Source organism: Macaca nemestrina, chromosome 6 (genome assembly GCF_043159975.1).
Source record: "Macaca nemestrina isolate mMacNem1 chromosome 6, mMacNem.hap1, whole genome shotgun sequence".
Classification (NCBI taxonomy): domain Eukaryota; kingdom Metazoa; phylum Chordata; class Mammalia; order Primates; family Cercopithecidae; genus Macaca; species Macaca nemestrina.
This window is the reverse complement of record NC_092130.1, coordinates 87,128,155-87,145,288: the sequence shown is the minus strand read 5'-3', so window position 1 is coordinate 87,145,288 and position 17,134 is coordinate 87,128,155. Positions and strand designations below refer to the sequence as shown.

The 17,134-nt window shown below is 37.2% G+C and overlaps 1 protein-coding gene and 1 long non-coding RNA gene across 4 annotated transcripts in view; one reads left to right on the top strand and one right to left on the bottom strand.

Annotated features, from left to right (window-relative positions):
* The window catches only part of LOC105491966 (uncharacterized), a 110,312-nt gene extending 97,523 nt beyond the window's left edge, over window positions 1–12,789 (top strand). Inside the window, exons 3-4 of the long non-coding RNA XR_011624184.1 lie at window positions 8,135–8,212; window positions 12,092–12,789. This is a non-coding gene — a long non-coding RNA (uncharacterized lncRNA). The remainder of the gene's footprint in view (window positions 1–8,134; window positions 8,213–12,091) is intronic.
* The window catches only part of LOC105491963 (KIAA0825 ortholog), a 473,971-nt gene that overhangs the window by 58,385 nt on the left and 398,452 nt on the right, over window positions 1–17,134 (bottom strand). The window lies entirely within an intron of this gene.

Here is a 17,134-nt window from a genome sequence, read left to right as displayed (position 1 = left end):
ATAAAATATAATCATAGAAACGCACATAACACATACACACACCCCTGAACAGTCCAGATTCTAGAAATCTCTATTCTACCAAAAACAGTGTTCAGAAAATGAAGCATGCAAGTCTAAAACTTCTGTAGTTTGAAATGTTGGTATTCAGAAGCAGGGTGAGACATCAAATGCTTTGCACATCAGTAGGTCTGGTAGAAAAGAAATTTAAATAAGAGATGAACTATGCTGTGGGGCAGTAAGGAGGACTTACATGTAGCTGACCTGTCAGTGTTAAGTTGAAAAGGGGTGGGCTCATGCTTGCATAAACCTCCATGCTACTTTTACTAATTAACACGTGTAAAAATATTAGGAAAATTTTCAGTAGGGTAATGACTTTCTTTACCTGTTTATAATTTATTTTTCTTCTAAGCTTTTTTAATGGTGGCTAGAATCCTGCAGTAGACATCACATTCTTGATTTTCTTTGACAGCATTGCCACATTTCCATCCTTTTGGTGTTTCTTAATTTCAAACTCTGCATTTTGACAGCTCAACCCTGTTGATTAATGTCTTCTAGGAACCCCTATATGGCCTGCCTGTTAGTGATCTAATTTTGTGCTGGAATGCCTGGGCTGGTATGTTGAACCGATTCACCACCCAGGTGGCTACATTTGGACTAAATGAGCTGTGAAGGGTTTCATCTTTGCCCATCACAGTCTTCCTTCGCGGAGCCCCACAGTATGCAGCCACTGCTTCGACATGATTTGTCACAAGCCATCAATAGAAAATAAATTATTGCCATTCTCACTTGTCAATGGGCTTGTCTTCACTTCAGCTGGCCTAATGATTGGAAGCTCAAAGGGAACATTTCCCATCTTTGCGGAGCATGATTATGACCGAATGCACTGCTCCCCTATGCATCTTGGCCAGTAAAAACACGTAGGGAAAGCAAATTAATTGGCTGTTTTGCGCCAGTGATTAGAACATTACACTGAAGTCTGCAGCAGAAACTGGTATTAGGCAAGCAAGATTAGGTCGGTTCTGAGTTTTATTTGCTTAGTGCAACATGATTAGCAACTGCTTCATTCAAGGCTAGTGCACTTGCTGCTGCAGTAGAAAATCCTTATAACATAATGATGCTGCTTACTTTTAAGCTGATAAGCATGTTCCAGGCAGAAATCAAAATCTCTTTGGGAAGGAAGCAAATGAGGAAATGTAACAGAGAACTCATCAAATGGCTTTAGAGTCATTCTTATGTCTGGTACTTTTGAAAATTACATTCTTAGGAAACTGGCTCTGCAAGCTATATTTGCAGAATGTAGAGGTGGTAATTGTGTCAGTTCAGGAGACAAAGAATAAAAGGACCCAAGGAGCAATAAGAAGTAGAAGGTGACACCTTTCAATGAACTAACTAAAAATGAGCTTGCTTTAAAAGAAACATAAAATTCTTTTTTTTACAAACTACAGAAAGAGCTAGAAGAGCAAAAGATACCACGGCATCAAGTCAGACCTCATAATTAAATACAGAGATGCAATAGATCAAAGAAGAAACTGTATTAAAAAATTAGGTCTAGGGTGTGGGTTTAGTTTCCCTGTTAACAGCTTTGCCTGGAGTATAATGACAAGAGGCTTTATCTAACAGAATAATAAACAAAGATGTAGTGTACAAGTAAAAGAATGCCTGACACTTTAATTATTTTAAACATGATAGTGTTTTAGATTTTGGTCATGTCTCCAAAGCTAAGCAATTTTTATTATTGCCCCATCTTGTCTACCACTACCCAGGAATAAGAGAGACAAAAATACTAGCAACAAAGATCAAAATCTGAGTTCCTGGCTTCCATTTTCTCTGGCCTTCTCAGTGGGTTATTTTTCCATCTTTTTGTCTGTTCTTTAGCCTAGAGATGTCTCAAGAACACAACTAAAACTTCAGATGATGTACAGTTTAGAAACACTAACAGTGTAGTTTCATGTTCATTTAATTTAGCTTGGGTTTCACCTGTGACACAAAGAATGACACCTGTGGTTTAAGAACACTAAACTGCCCCTTCTTGGTACCAGTAACTCAAATGCATGGAAGTTTCTCCACATGTTATAGACATTTTGGTTTACAAACTCTTTGTGGTTTTATTCCTCTCCCCTTCATATGAATTACTATCTTCTGGTATTTAGAAACATAGGGTTATTAGGCTCCCAAGTCACCCCTTTGGTGTCTGGATTAAGGTCTCAGGTTATCACGCTGATTCCTTCCTTCACATGGTTAGCGTTCCTTGCTCTAGGAAGGCTTCCCTGAACAATGCCTTATTTGCCCCCATCCTGAACTGTATTTCCAGCTTCCTCTATTGAAGCACACTAGATCTTTTACTTCTCCTTCACATTCTTGTCTTAGATTATTAAAGTAAGATCTATCTTCTGTATACTTTGTCCACTATCTTGAGTCCTACCTGCAATTCATTTTTTCTCTTATCTTTGTATTTTGCCCTTTTTTTTTTGTAGTTTGCAGACCCTGTTCCCTACTGGCTATTATCTGCATTTGATCATATTGGATCCAAGTGAAGATTCTTCATTTTATTTAACTCCAGGATCATCATATTTTCTTACAAAGCATATCCTTAACTATGTTCTCAGATATAACTAGGTATTTTATACATATGTACCTGAATACAAATTGATGCCTTTTAGAAATTATGTGCCCATACCTGAATAAACACTGGCAAGTTAAGTGAGAGATTATCTGTTATATATGAATACATGATGTTACTCTTCATTAATACATAGGTGGAATTTGCTAGCCAATGGCTGCCTTAATCTATGCTATTTATTCAATGATTGCTATTAATATTAAAACTATTGTATGATTTCAACATATACTTGTGATACTTAATATTTATTAGATAGTGAGGATTTATACGATAAACATTTGTCCCCCATGGATTTGTGCCTGAAAGAAGAAATATTTTAAATGCAAAGTAACCTCGTGTTTCTCAAACTTTTCCCAAACAAATAAGTGAAACGATCGAATTCTTCAAAGTGAAAATAAACACTCTTGTTTCATACAGTTTTGTTTATATATTGCCCATAATTAGATTTATGGGAAGAGTTCAATGTCAAGACTGGAAAATGGAGTCTTACGGAGCCACTGTATCAAGGTTTTACAACATACATGTGAATATTTAGGAGACAACTTCATCAAGAAACATGAAGAGTCTGAGATTTTTCCCTTGCTTTTAAGCTAACCAGATAGCCTGCTAAGATTTAATAAATGCCAGCAGAAGACATAAGGCTATCAGGAGAGAGGCAAAGACCTTAATTACTCATGGCACTGTGGGCAACATAAGCTTCACATTTACGTTGGATACCCTTGGTCACCCCACTCCCAAGTCTCACAGGAGGAATGCAGAGTGGCCCAAGTGGATACTGCATGTACAGTGAATTTGTGTCACGGCTAAGGAAACTCAGTTTGGGAACCCCAATCTTATTAGGGGGCTACTAGCAAACCAGCCCGACCTTTGCCCAGGAAGGAGTCATTATCTTTATTATCCCATTAGAGAAATAAATCTGCTTTCTGCCCTGAGGGACTCAATATCTTGAGGCTGTCTGCTATGCAAAGCTCTTTGAACAGATAGTCTGGGACAAAAGCCACCACAAGACATGTAAAAATGCCATGGAGAACTACCATCTTAACAAAGTTTTAAATAATATGAATCATATTAATTATTAAGAGTACTTATATGATCCAGATTACTGTGTAAAATATGTTATGTACATTATCTCATTTAATTCTATCAATAGCTCTATGAAATAGGTAATATTATCCCATTTCATAGATAAGGAAATTGAGGCACTCTAAGATACGTAACTTGACCAAAGACTTAGGATTGTAACTCCTGTTTGTTGGACTCTTGGGTGTTTCACAGGCTCTCTCCCCACAAAAGACTTTTTCTCTGGTGTTCTCCATCTCAATCAATGACAGCATTCATCCAGTGGCCACAGGAGAAATTTGGGCATCATAATTTTCCTTTTTTTCTGGTTTCATAAACCTCCAAGTCCTATTGATATTTTCTAGTATATAATAAATATATCTTGAATGAGTACTTTCTGTTGGTAATATAAGTTAGACTACCATTATCTCTGGCTAGAATGGCTGCAATAGTGACTTCCAAATTGATATTGCAGTCTCCTATTCCACCCTCCTAATACTACCTCTTTTAGCTAGAATCAGCTCTCTACAAAGCAATCTGATGACGTTATTTCCCTATCTAAAACCTTTCAATGATTCTCCATATATTTATCCTCAGGTTAAATATAAATTCCTTGAACAGCCCACAAAAGGCCTTTATGATGGGGCCCAGACTCATCTTTTATCTACTTAGCCCTTCGACTTTGACTTCCCACCATAAACAACATTGTTTATGTCTGGGAAAGTCACATTCTCACTCACCTTGAGTGATACAGGTGCTGTTTTCTACTTTGGAATATTATTTCCATCTTCACCTTCACTTCTCTGCCCCTTCCCTCCAGCCTGGCCTGGCCAACTCCTATTAAGATGTCATTCCCACTGTGAAGTTTGCTGTTGCTCCTAATCTGCATGGAGTGCCCTTTCTCTTGTTCCAGGAAGCACCTGTACTTCTCTGATCATGGCACGTAACATGCTGGACTGTAACTGCTTTGTTATCTGTCCATGCATACTACTTTCAACTCCAGGATGATAGGAACTGTGTCTTATTTACCATTTTATTTAAAATGCCAAAGTACCTAGCACACATCACATACACAATGACTTATTTTTATTTTTAATTTTTAGAGATGGAGTCTTGCTAGATTGGCCAGCTGGTCTCAAACTCCTGGCCTCAAGGGATCTACCTGCATCAGCCTCCCAAAATGCTAGGATTACAGGCATGAATCACTGCACCCGGCCCTGGATAATTTTTAAATTAGTACATGGGTATACACGTAAATGAGTAAATGAGTAGACAGAAAATATTTCCTATATTTTCCCTGCAATTAGTGTGCTGCATGGAAAAGAGGATCTCTATAAAAATCATACCCTTCCCTCCTATATCAAGTAATTGGAAAAATATTTATTTGAAAGGAAATAAAAATAAAACCCTCGAAAAAATAACCAAAAGGAACCCCTTTTAAATAGACTTATTCATTGAGGCAAACCAATTATATAAGAGAAGTTTCTTTTCATTTTACCCTTGTCTCACTTCAACATCCTCTCCTGATGGTAGCATCACCCTTCCCTTCCCCCAATACCTGAAGTGTTCGGCTGACTTTAGTTGCTCTGAGCCCTCCACTCTAGTGGCCCTAGGGCTTGTATTCTCTGGGAAACTCCTCTGGTCCTGAGCCATCTTTATTCTTGCCTCAATCAAACCAAATTTCTTCCTACCCTCCTTGCAAATATAACCCTGTCTGATGTCTTAATGGCTCCTCATGGCTTAAGAAATTATTTTAGCATTTTAGAAGTTAAAATGCCTCAATTCAGTTGAAAGGTAGATAATAGTAAGTACTTGAGTAACTGTGACCAGTTACTGAACTTTAAGACACCCTTCAAATCATATTTTCCAGGCAAACTCTTTTCTTTACATTCATGTGAGGGCCTAGCCTGAGTTTTGAGAAAAAAACAACCAACAAACAAACAGCAAAACAAAATAAGAAAAAAAAAAAAAAAAAGAAACACCACTGAAATATTTTGAATATACACATGAAATTCAATATTTGGTCAAGATGAGGATAATCTAAATCAAAATATTAAAGTGACATTAACTTGTTTCTTATTTATATTCATTAATGAAATACAGCAGCCAAGTTTTTTAAAAAGACAAGAGAAAAGTGAAAGTTTCAGAGGGGTGGCTTTGGAAGTTGACAGCACTAGGTGACAAGTGTTCAGGGGATCAGACAACAAGAGGGAATGATGGTGAAGAAAAGGAAAAGAAGGCTCAAAAATGGCAATCAAGACAAGATAAAGGCAGAAAATAAATCTGAATCTATTACCAAAGGAAAGCAGAAGCTAATGAAAGTGGTAAAAATAAAAGATGGACCAAGTGTGCATAATGCAGAAATGTCCATCTGGTAGGTACATTGCACATAGGCCAGAGGAGAAACCAACATGAGAAACACATCAGGACAAAGAAAAGGCCGGTGGTTGGGAATGGAGAAAAGGGATTCAACGGAATAAAAATTTGGCCTTAGGCTTAGTGTGGGAGTTGTGAAGAGTCAAATACATTTTTTTTCAAATTGATAAATTCAAATATTGACAAACAATGTAGAAATATGGTTTTGTTTGGAGATAAATATGAGGTGAAGATGGAAAGAAAGATTGAGGAATAAAAGTCTGTTCTCTTTTATTACTGAAAATCTCATTTGCCTAAGTAGTCTACTTGCTTTCTGTGCTTCTCTCTTCCGATTTTCCCTTTTTAATCTTAATCTAACTTGGCCTTGCTGAGACTTAAACTGGTGAATGGTTCTTCTTTCCTGAAAAGCTTTCCTCGCTTGATTCCTCACACTCTTCTCTCCTGGTTGCCCTCCTACTCTTAGCTCCTCCTCCATCTGTCTCTAGCCCTCTCCTCTTAACACTATAAACCCATCCTTGGCCATCTCATAACCTCACATCTCATAAACCCCTAAGCATCCCTAAGGACTCTCGTGACCCAGACTTCCCTGATAAGCTCTGAATCCATATTTGTTATTCTAGACAGTTTCATCACTATGATCTCCTGGCACTTCAATCTCCAGACTAGTACTCATTATCTCACTGTCCACTTCCTGTTCCTGATGGTCCCATGCCGGGTTCCTCTAGTATGATTTTGGTGTGTCTAGGAAAGATAACCCAACTCATCCCATAAAAAAAGAGGCTCTCTCCCAACGTGCTTTCTTTAGGCTGGTACAATACCCCCAACACATCACCTTAACATTATTGTTAGTTTGGAACTATAGATGAGCTGGTTTATTTGGCCCTAAGTAAGTATTGGTTCTCTCCAGTTGGAGAGAGAAGAAAGCAGGGTAAGAATATGGTAAAGCAGTGTAAATGAATATGGTAAAGGAAGATCACTGTGGAAGTAAATGGAAGGGATTTGGCCTGAATCTGAAAATTCAGTCTGGGACTCTTTAGGGGTGAAGGGGGTAGTAGTGAGAATAGAGACGAGAAAAATTTGTACGCTGAGAGAAACATTGGTGGGAGGCTGTTCCATTCAGATGGAGTGGAAGGTAGGTTTAATTGCTGCTATTGGGCTTTTTTACCTGATTTTTAACAGGAGGAATCCAGGAGGAATAAAGGGATTAGCCTGTGATAAGAGGGGATAAAAGGCAAGGATTACATGGTCCTGGGGGACCCAGGGCTCCTGTTCATACTAAAGGGCTTGGTCTATCCTGAACAGGTTAACATCAACACCACTACGACCATATTTGGGGAGGAGAGCCATTTTTCTCCGTCTTCTCACTTCCCCCACATAGAAAAGATTCACGAGAATTATCTCTAAGAACTTCTCAATGCAGCAGTATTAGACTAGACAAGCCACAAAGGAACAGGAAATAGCTTCCTAATTTTTTTTCACATATTTAATTCTCTACCGTTGCCCTTTATTTGGTGATAGTTTAGGAAAACTGAAAAGTACAGAAACAGATTAGATGAAAATCCATATTTAATCCTCCAGTTGTCAAATTTCCATGAATCTATGTTAATTAAATAACTTGAATCAGGTCCTCATTTACACATTTACTCCTTAATTATTGTGATTATCTTGACTTTAAAATTCTGCATCAACTGGAAATGAGTCCCACAAAACAAAAAATATTATGACATATCCATGTTGACATAAGAGGAAAATATGAACATTTCAAAGGATTTTTTTCTCTTTTACTATGTATACATGTAGGAGGTTGAGTATGAAGTAACTATTCAAACATTTCAGAACTCGAATATCTTGATAACCAAAGGAAGCATTTAAAAATTTAAATTATTCATATCTTTCATTTTCTATCTGGTGAGTGTAGACACCATTTTCAAATGCCTTACATGTCATTTAAAAAAACTTTCCTTAAAATGGAAATAAATAGCATAGTGAAAAAACTTAGCAAGAGAATAAAAGACTTTTACTCTTACAAATATACATTCTCAGTGGTATCTGATTTCACATCTTTTGCTTCCATTACAGCTGAGCAGAGCCCCATAAATGAGAAGCCACGAAGACTTGAGGTTATACAGTGATCCACAGTTGCCACAGAACTGAGCAGTGAGTGAAACCCTGGTGTCACACATGCGATTTCATCATGGGCTGAACTCCTGGTCCACTGAGCAGCATATTTAGTCATACATACCCATACTGTAGATAGCCCTATATTTTGAAATGACAGTCTTGATTTAAGTTTTGCTTTCTGAAAACGTACTTCAAAGATAGAGAATTATTAGACCAGGGCAGAGAAGATAGAAGTATAGTCCAGGAAGAACACTTTTGTTATTCATATATTTATATCAGTGTTTTTTAAAAAGGGACACACAAATAATATTATAGAGATTTAATGTGCAGTAGTGAGAACGTAAGAACTATTTGGGACTGAGAAGTATATAATACTAAGGGATTGTGTGAATAATACTTAGATTCACTTATAAGGCGATACGTTTTTTATCAAAATAAGAAGGTGGGGATGCTGCAAACGTCTCATTGTTGGGCCTTCTTATAACTCTTGGGTATATTGCCCAACAGTATTACAATCATAAAGCTCACTGAGTCAAGGTAATGAAACTCAGGGAACATTGAATATATGCAATGTTTGTTTACAAAATCATCATGTGATAGAATAACAATAAAACACAAACATGTAGGTATTCTAAAAATGAAACACCATTAGTAACTCCAAAGTTAGTAAAGGATGTGGGCTTACCAAGAAAGCCATATAATTATATTTATATCTCAGTTTCACATCAAAAAGCAAATATTGGAGCAGTAATGACACTCCTTAGAAATGACTTGGATGAATGCTTCTTATAGTTTCCCAAGCTCAAATGCTGTTTCATACCTTTTGCTCATGCTTTTCTTCCCTGTGCCTTGAACACCTTAGCTTGTGTTTTTACCTAATTCCTTCTCGTCCATCTAGACTGAATTCTAACCAATTTATTTTTGGAAAGTCTTGACTGACTTCACAGGCTGGGTTAGGGATGCCTCTCCATCCAAAAGCATTCCAAGCATATTTCCAATCATGATAGTTCAAAGGATTTGCCGCACTGTAAGTGATGTGAGGGCAAAGAATGTGTATACCTTTTTATCTTTTATTTCCCTGCTTTGGAAGAGTGTTTGTCACTTAGTGGGTATCCAAGGAAAGACTGTTGAACTAAACCAAACTGCAGCAGCAAACATTCCAAAAGTGTGAGGAAAAGGGAGATTGCCAACATACCATAGAGTTGATTTCATGCTATGATTAAATTGGAGGGCCTTGTCCATGAACTTACTCCATGTATCCTGCCTCTACCCTCTAATTTATGCTCCTTCCTCCTCACTGCATATTTCTTCCCAATGTCACCTGCTAACATCGTACTTATCTGCTTCCAGATCTCCATCAAATTTCTTGTTCTCCATGAATGTATTTTCCAACTGGATACTATTCCTCTGCTCTTAACCTATAGATTTTTTTTTCGTTCCTTCCTATGACATTTACCTTATTCAGCTTTGGGGTCTTATTATTTGTATGCTTATCTCCTCTCTATCTTTGTGCTTTTGCACTGGCTATGGCTAAGCTTTATGCATATTAAATATTCCATAAATAGCTCATAAAGGTCCCCAAACTTTTTGGCACTAGGGACTGGTTTTGTAGAAGACAGTTTTTCCACAGATGGGGGCAGGGAGGAGAGACAGTTTTGGAAGGATTCAAGGGCATTACATTTATTGGCACTTTATTTCTATTATTATTACATTGTAATATATAATGTATATACATGTATATATTATTACGTGTAATATATACAATGACAGATCATCAAACATTAGATTCTTATAGGGAGTGTGCAATCTAGATCCCTCGCATGCACAGTTCACAATAGGGTTCACATTCCTATGATAATCTAATGTTGCCGCTGATCTGACAGGAGGTGCAGCTCAGCTTCACTCACTTGCCCACCACTCACCTCCTGCTGTGCAGCCTGGTCCCCGACAGTCCATGGACCAGTACCATCTGTGGTCTGGGGGTTGGAGACCCCTGAGCTATATGAACAGATTATAAAAAATATATCCCATGTTCGCAATATTTAAATACAGTTATGTACTGCTTAACAATGAGGATACGATCTAAGAAATGCATTGTTAGGCAACTTCATCAATGAACATCATATAGAGTGGACTTACACAAACCTAGGTGGTAGAGCCTACTACACACCTAGGCTATATAGTATAGCGTGTTGCTCCCAGGCTACAAATCTGCACAGCAAGTTACTGTACTAGAATACTATAGGTCATTATAACACACTGGTACTTGTGTGTCTAAACATATCTATACATAGAAAAGGAGTAAAAATACCATATGAAAGACAATGGTGCACCTTTACAGGGCACTTACCATGAATAGGGCTTGCAGGACTAGAAGTTGCACTGGTGAGCCAGTGAGTGAGTGATGAATGCATGTAATGGCCTAGGACATTACCGTACGCTACTGTAGAACTTACAAACACTCCACACTTAGGCTACACTACATTTATTAAAACTAGTTTTTTCAATAATAAATTAACCTTAGCTTACTGTATTTCTTTACCTTTATAAATGTTTACATTGTTAAACTTTTGACTCTTGTGATAGCATTTAGCTTAAAACGCAAATACATTGTATAGCTGTGCAAAACATTCTTTCTCCATATCCTTATTCTATAAGCTTTTTTCCTATTTTAAAAACATTTTATTTTTTATTTCTGAATTTTTTTTGTTAAAAACTAAGATTGAAACACACACATTATCTGAAGCCAACATAGGGTCAGAATCATCAGTGTCACAGTCTTCCACTTCTACGTCTTACCCCACTGGAAGTCTTTTGGGGCAATAACACACATGGGGCTGTCATCTCCCGTGACAATGCTGCCTTCTACAGTATCTCCTGAAGGACTCACCTGAGGCTGTTTTACAGTTAACATTATTTTAATAAGTAGAAGGATTACACTATAACAATAAAAGTATACAGAAGGAAATATATAAACCAGTAACATAGTCATTTGTTAACATTATCAAGTATTATTTACTATACATAATTTTATGTGCTATACTGCACTTTTATATGACAGGCAGCACAGATTTGTTTATACCAGCATCAACACAAACATGTGAATAAGGTGTTGCACTACCACTTTACGGCAGCTATGATATCACTAGGCAATAGGAGTTTTTCAGCTCCATTATAATCTTATGGATTATATAAACAGCATATATAAACTTATATGCTGTTCATTGTTTACTGAAACATCATTATGTTGCAAATGACTATATAGAGACAATTAACTAAACAAATGCTGTGAATCCTGATTCAGATTCCATACATTAAGAATTTGTGATAAAACACTTGATCTGGTTCTTTTATACATTCCATGTACATGGTGAGCCAATTTAAGAGGATAAACTGCACTAAAGGTCTTAGACCTATTTTATTATGGGACTGAAAACTACTAATATTAACCTATTTTAGCCATCACAGCAGACTTGGAAACATGTATGCATTAGGATGACCTAGAGTTTAGACTCCTCAGTAACCACTGATTCTTATTTGTGATGTTTTACATGTCCCTTCAAATTTGATTGTTTCTCTAATTTTGTAATAGAAACATTCAAGCCAGGTTGTCGGAATTCTTATCATTCATTTTCTCTCTTCCAAGAGTGTTAAGTGTTGCATTTCATTTTCATCAAAAGAGGATGCTAGTCCTCCACAGACTACCAGGTGTGACTCTAAGAATCCCTCTTTGTGGCCTCAGGGGTAGAGCCTGCCAGGATTCCAGAAAGAGCTGGAGTTAGGGTGACCAGGAGCAGGAAGCGGCCAACTTTCATCCGCCTCTAGGAGCTGCCCCTTGACAAGTCATTCCTGTTCAATCCACAAAACTTTACAGACTCCAAGTAAATGATGTGTATTTCTACGGTGTCCTTACAGATGGCTACAAGTTCCACCAAACCATGCCTGTGAAGGTTACTTCTGTAAAATCAGACATGGCCAATATATGCATCCGGACCCTCCTTCAGCTGTCCAAGGTCAAGAGGTCCTCAGCCAAGACAATTACAAGATATGGTCTCCTGAGTCTGAGTCTTCACAGGAACCTGCCCCAAGAGGCAAGAATGAGGGGATGTTTTGTGAGGAATTTCCTGAAAATCAAGGAGTAAGACCCAGAGGACAGGGGCAGTCTCTGCTCATTCTCCAGCCATGAGTCCACTCTGTCACAAAACAGGCCTGAACTCATTTCCTTTGCTGCCTGAGCTTTCAAGATTTCAAGATCATGGAAAACCTAAGTAGTCCCTGGGAATGAGGCATTTATGTCCTTATTCTTTGGTAAGTTCCTATTATTGAAGGAACAAATACAGAGGTCTCTGTCTTTATCTCCCTCCCCAAAGAACCTTGTCTTTTCTTTGGTGAAATCTACTTTTTCTCTCAGTAAGACTCTATGTAAGAGTTAGGAAGTTAGGATGTTTGTGACTTGTTAGACACTGCATCAAGGCCCATTTTTTTCTCACCCACACCTTTGCCCTCTAGTTCCAGGCAAAACAATGAAGTGCATAATTTGCCCCTATGATCTTACTTCTTCACTGTCATTTAGTAGTCTCCCTTCCTTTATCTCTCAGGGCACCCCTTGGCTACACGGGTCTACTTGTAATAAAATATTTCAGAGTTGAAAGGAACCTTAAAAATCACCGATTATAACCACTAAACAGCTTCTCCTGAAATCCTAGTCCAACTTGCCCATACTGAAAGCTAACTGTTTTAGCTAATCAGATAAAAGAATCCATGCCAATAGCCTGTAAGAGAAGATTAAAGGAGATTCTTGGGCCTTTCTCTCCTCTCCCAGGCAACCAACATATATTTTAATTGCAATTCACTGGAGATAATGTTTCATTCAATATTTCAGGTAAGGAGAGAAGAAAAGAAGAGGAGAGAGGATGGTATAATGAAAGGATCAAGGAGTGCTGTTATTTTTTGAGCAAGTGAGACCATTTGTTTATTCTATACATAGGCTTTGACTCCATTTATTATTTTGAACAATCAAGAAAAATAGCTTTCTTGATGGTGGCAGAAGAGTGATATAGAAAAAACTTTATTGATGGTGGCAGAAGAGTGATGTAGAAAAAGAGCAAGGATTTAAGAAGCAAGAATGTTGTTCTCAAAATTGAAACCTAACCTAGAAAATCACATTTGTGACCAATGATTAGAATGTCACTATGTATTTCTTTGCAAAGATACTCTCTTGCATAATTAGCCCTTAACAATAATAAAAGCAGGCATCTTTGAATTTATTTTTATATATGATGGTATATGGAAACAAGTTATACTTTATTCATGCATATGCCAGATACTCCTCATTTCTAAATTGTCAATGTTTTTATTGGTAAAAATCATATATATTAAAGCTACATTTTTGTTGTATATATTTAATATATACAATATGATGCTCTGATATACATTGTGAAGTGATTACTATAGTCAAGCAAATTAACATATCCATCAACTCGCACAGTTACCCTTTTGTATGTGTGGCAAGAGCATCTAAATTCTACTTTCTTAGCAAAAAATCCCAAATACAATACAATATTAACTGTAGTCCTCATGTTGTACTTAGATCTAGACTTGTTCATCCTACATAACTACAACTTTTTATCCTTTGACCTACATCTCCACGTTGCCTCCCTAATTACCTCTTCCAAAAAATTACCTTTTTGTCCAAACAATGCTTTACCTTTTTGTTGTTGCTGTTGCTTTTAACTTTCAAAAGTTAATTTCACATTTCATTTTTACCATGTTACAATCCTGTGAGATGGATGGCACTACTAATAAAGAAACAGCTAAAGAGGCACAATGAGACTTATCCAAGTTCCAGAGTTAGTCAGGGACTAACTAATTATCTGTGGTGCCATATATGAGCACGTGTCTCCTGGGTCCCATATCTGGGCTCCCTTTAGCCCAAAAATATAGCCCAAAAATGAAGTCTACTTCACGTAGACTATATACCTTTTTGTGGGCTCTCATTTGGGTCCTGATGATGGTCTTCACAGAACAGAAACTAATTGCAAAATAATCTGTTACCTGTTCTCATCAGTGTGCCACATATTCTTCCCCTACAGGAAACAGAAGCCACAAGTGCAACTGTCATGTTAATCACTTGACAAACATTTTCCAAGTGACATGAATATGTTAATTCCACTTCCATACAGTGTTTTAAGTATTCCTATGATGTACAAATATGCTAAATCTATCGAAGGCTGTTCTGGTGATCCAGAAAGTATTATAAAAGGAACAAGGGAAATGATATTTTCCCTTTCAGGAGGCATTAAAGATGTCTTCTTTAATAATTATTACAATAAAGATTCTCTAACAACATATGCTAGGCAATAATTTTTGTCTTATAGAAATATGAATGTTTTCTAATGGAAGACATTTAAAATGCCTCAGTTGAAGATTAATTCAAAGAAAAGCCCTCTTTGGGATTCATCACAACATCTATAAGGTGGCATCATTTTTCCGGTATTCTTTTACTCTATCCTCTGCATTCGAAAGAGTGTATGTCCAACCTATAATTATTTTCTGCTAATTAGAGTAATTCATGGTTAATTATTCAAAATGATTTCTTTTCAAAATCAACTCCATTTCTTTTTCTTTCTTTCTTTCTTTTTTTTTTTTTTTGAGACAGAGTCTCGCTCTGTCACCCAGGCTAGAGTGCAGTGGCGCAATCTCGGCTCACTGTAACCTCCACCTCTGGGGTTGGAGTGATTCTCCTGCTTCAGCCTCCTGAGTAGCTGAGATTACAGCCACCCACCACCATGCCTGGCTAATTTTTGTATTTTTAATAAAATTTTGTATTTTTAATAAAGATACATGTTGGCCAGGCTGGTCTCAAACTCCTGACCTCAAGTGATCGGCCCGCCGTGGCCTCCCAAAGTGCTGGGATTACAGGTGTGAGCCACCGTGCTTGGTCCATCAACTCCATTTCTTGCCATGACATTAAAAAAAAGATACCGATAAAATATTATCAGAATGAAAATTTCTGTCAGGGGAGAATATACTTTTTACTTTCCTTAAATAGCACTAGAATCTTTCTTCACTAGGAAAGGTCCTATGAATTCCTACTTCAATTCATTTGGACTAGAGAAGGGCAAACTGAATCATGAGGTGATAACTATAAATGTTTTTGCTAATAATTAAGGATTAGTTGTATTGAGTATATAGGAGTAAGTAATTTTACTATTAATATATTCTTAAAGAAGAGTTATAAAGCAATAAGACCTAACAATGGCTAAGGGCTAACAGTAAACACAGTAGCTTGGGACCCTGGATGTCTTAAGACGTACACTGACTAGACAGTGTCTCTTTGTGGGCTCTCATTTGGGTACTGCTGATGGCTAAATCTCCCTTTTTGTCCTAATCTTGATCCCTCTTTTGAAAAAGCAGCTTCTTTCTTCTTTTATCTGCCTAGGAAAGTCCTGGGCCTTCATCTGTCTCTAAATTAAGAACATGCTTGCCTGCATTCTGACACTTTCCCCATTCTGACCTCACTTACTTCTCCACTTTGTTCTATTCTGATTGTCATAAGAGACCCAACTATCCCTCCTAAGACGGTGAGGTGCTCCTCTGCCTAAATTTTTCTTAGGTAATAGCCTCAATATGCATCTGCTCTGCACGGCCAAATTTTCTACATACATTTATTGAGTACCTTCAGTGTGCAAGACCTAAAGTTATATAATCTCCTAAAATGAAGTAAGTTGAAATGCCAATTGTGTGTGACACAAGGAATTCCATTGGATTAAAATGAACAGAGGAGAATAAAGTTATCGATGCATAAATTTAAGAGTAAAAAAAGGATTATTAAATTAGAAATGACATCTACTTCTAGATTCAGAAGACAAAGGAGAAAGTTATAAGTCTTGGAAATACTGAAATTATTGCTAAAATAAACTGCTTCCGGTTTGACCAGGACTAAACAATGTCTTGTTCTTCATATTTAATGAAAACTTTTCAACTTAGTTTATTTGTTCTTCCCCCCTGTTATGGACTAAATGTTTGTGTCACTGCAAAATTCATATAGTGAAGTCCTAATGCCAACGTAATGGTTAGGAGGTGGGGCCTTTCGGAATTAATTATTCATAAAGTTGGAGCCCTCATGAATGGGATTAATACCCTAATAAGAAGAAATATGAGTTTGCTGTCTCTGCTCCGCTTTCTGCCATATAAGGATACAAAGAGATGCCATCCATCTGCAATCCAGGAAGCTGACCCTTAGCAGACAATTGATCTGCTGACACTTTGATCTTGGACTTCCCAGCCTCCTCAGCTGTGAGAAATAGCTGTTTATTGTTTAAGCCACCCCAACTATGGTAATTTGTTATAGCTGCCTGAACTAAGACATTCTCCCATTGGGAATACAGCTCAACTTTTATAACAAAAATTGGTTTTAAAATCCCTTCCTTACACCTTACATAAAAATTAACTCAAGATGGATTAAAGACTTAAATGTAAGACCTAAAACCATAACAACCCTAGAAGAAAACCTAGGCAATACCATTCAAGACATAGGCATGGGCAAAGACTTCATTACTAAAACACCAAAAGCAATGGCAGCAAAAGCCCAGATTGACAAATGGGATCTAATTAAACTAAAGAGCTTCTGCACAGCAAAAGAAACTATCATCAGAGTGCATAGGCAACCTACAGAATGGGAGAAAATTTTTACAATCTACCCATCTGACAAAGGGCTAATATCCAGAATCTACAAAGAACTCAAACAAATTTACAAGAACAAAACAAACAGCCCCATCAAAAAGTGGGTAAAGGATATGAACAGACACTTCTCAGAAGAAGACACTTATGTAGCCAACAGACATATGAAAAAATGCTCATCATCACTGGTCAGTAGAGAAATGCAAATCAAAACCACAATGAGATACCATCTCACGCTAGTTAGAATGGTGATCATTAAAAAGTCAGGAAACAACA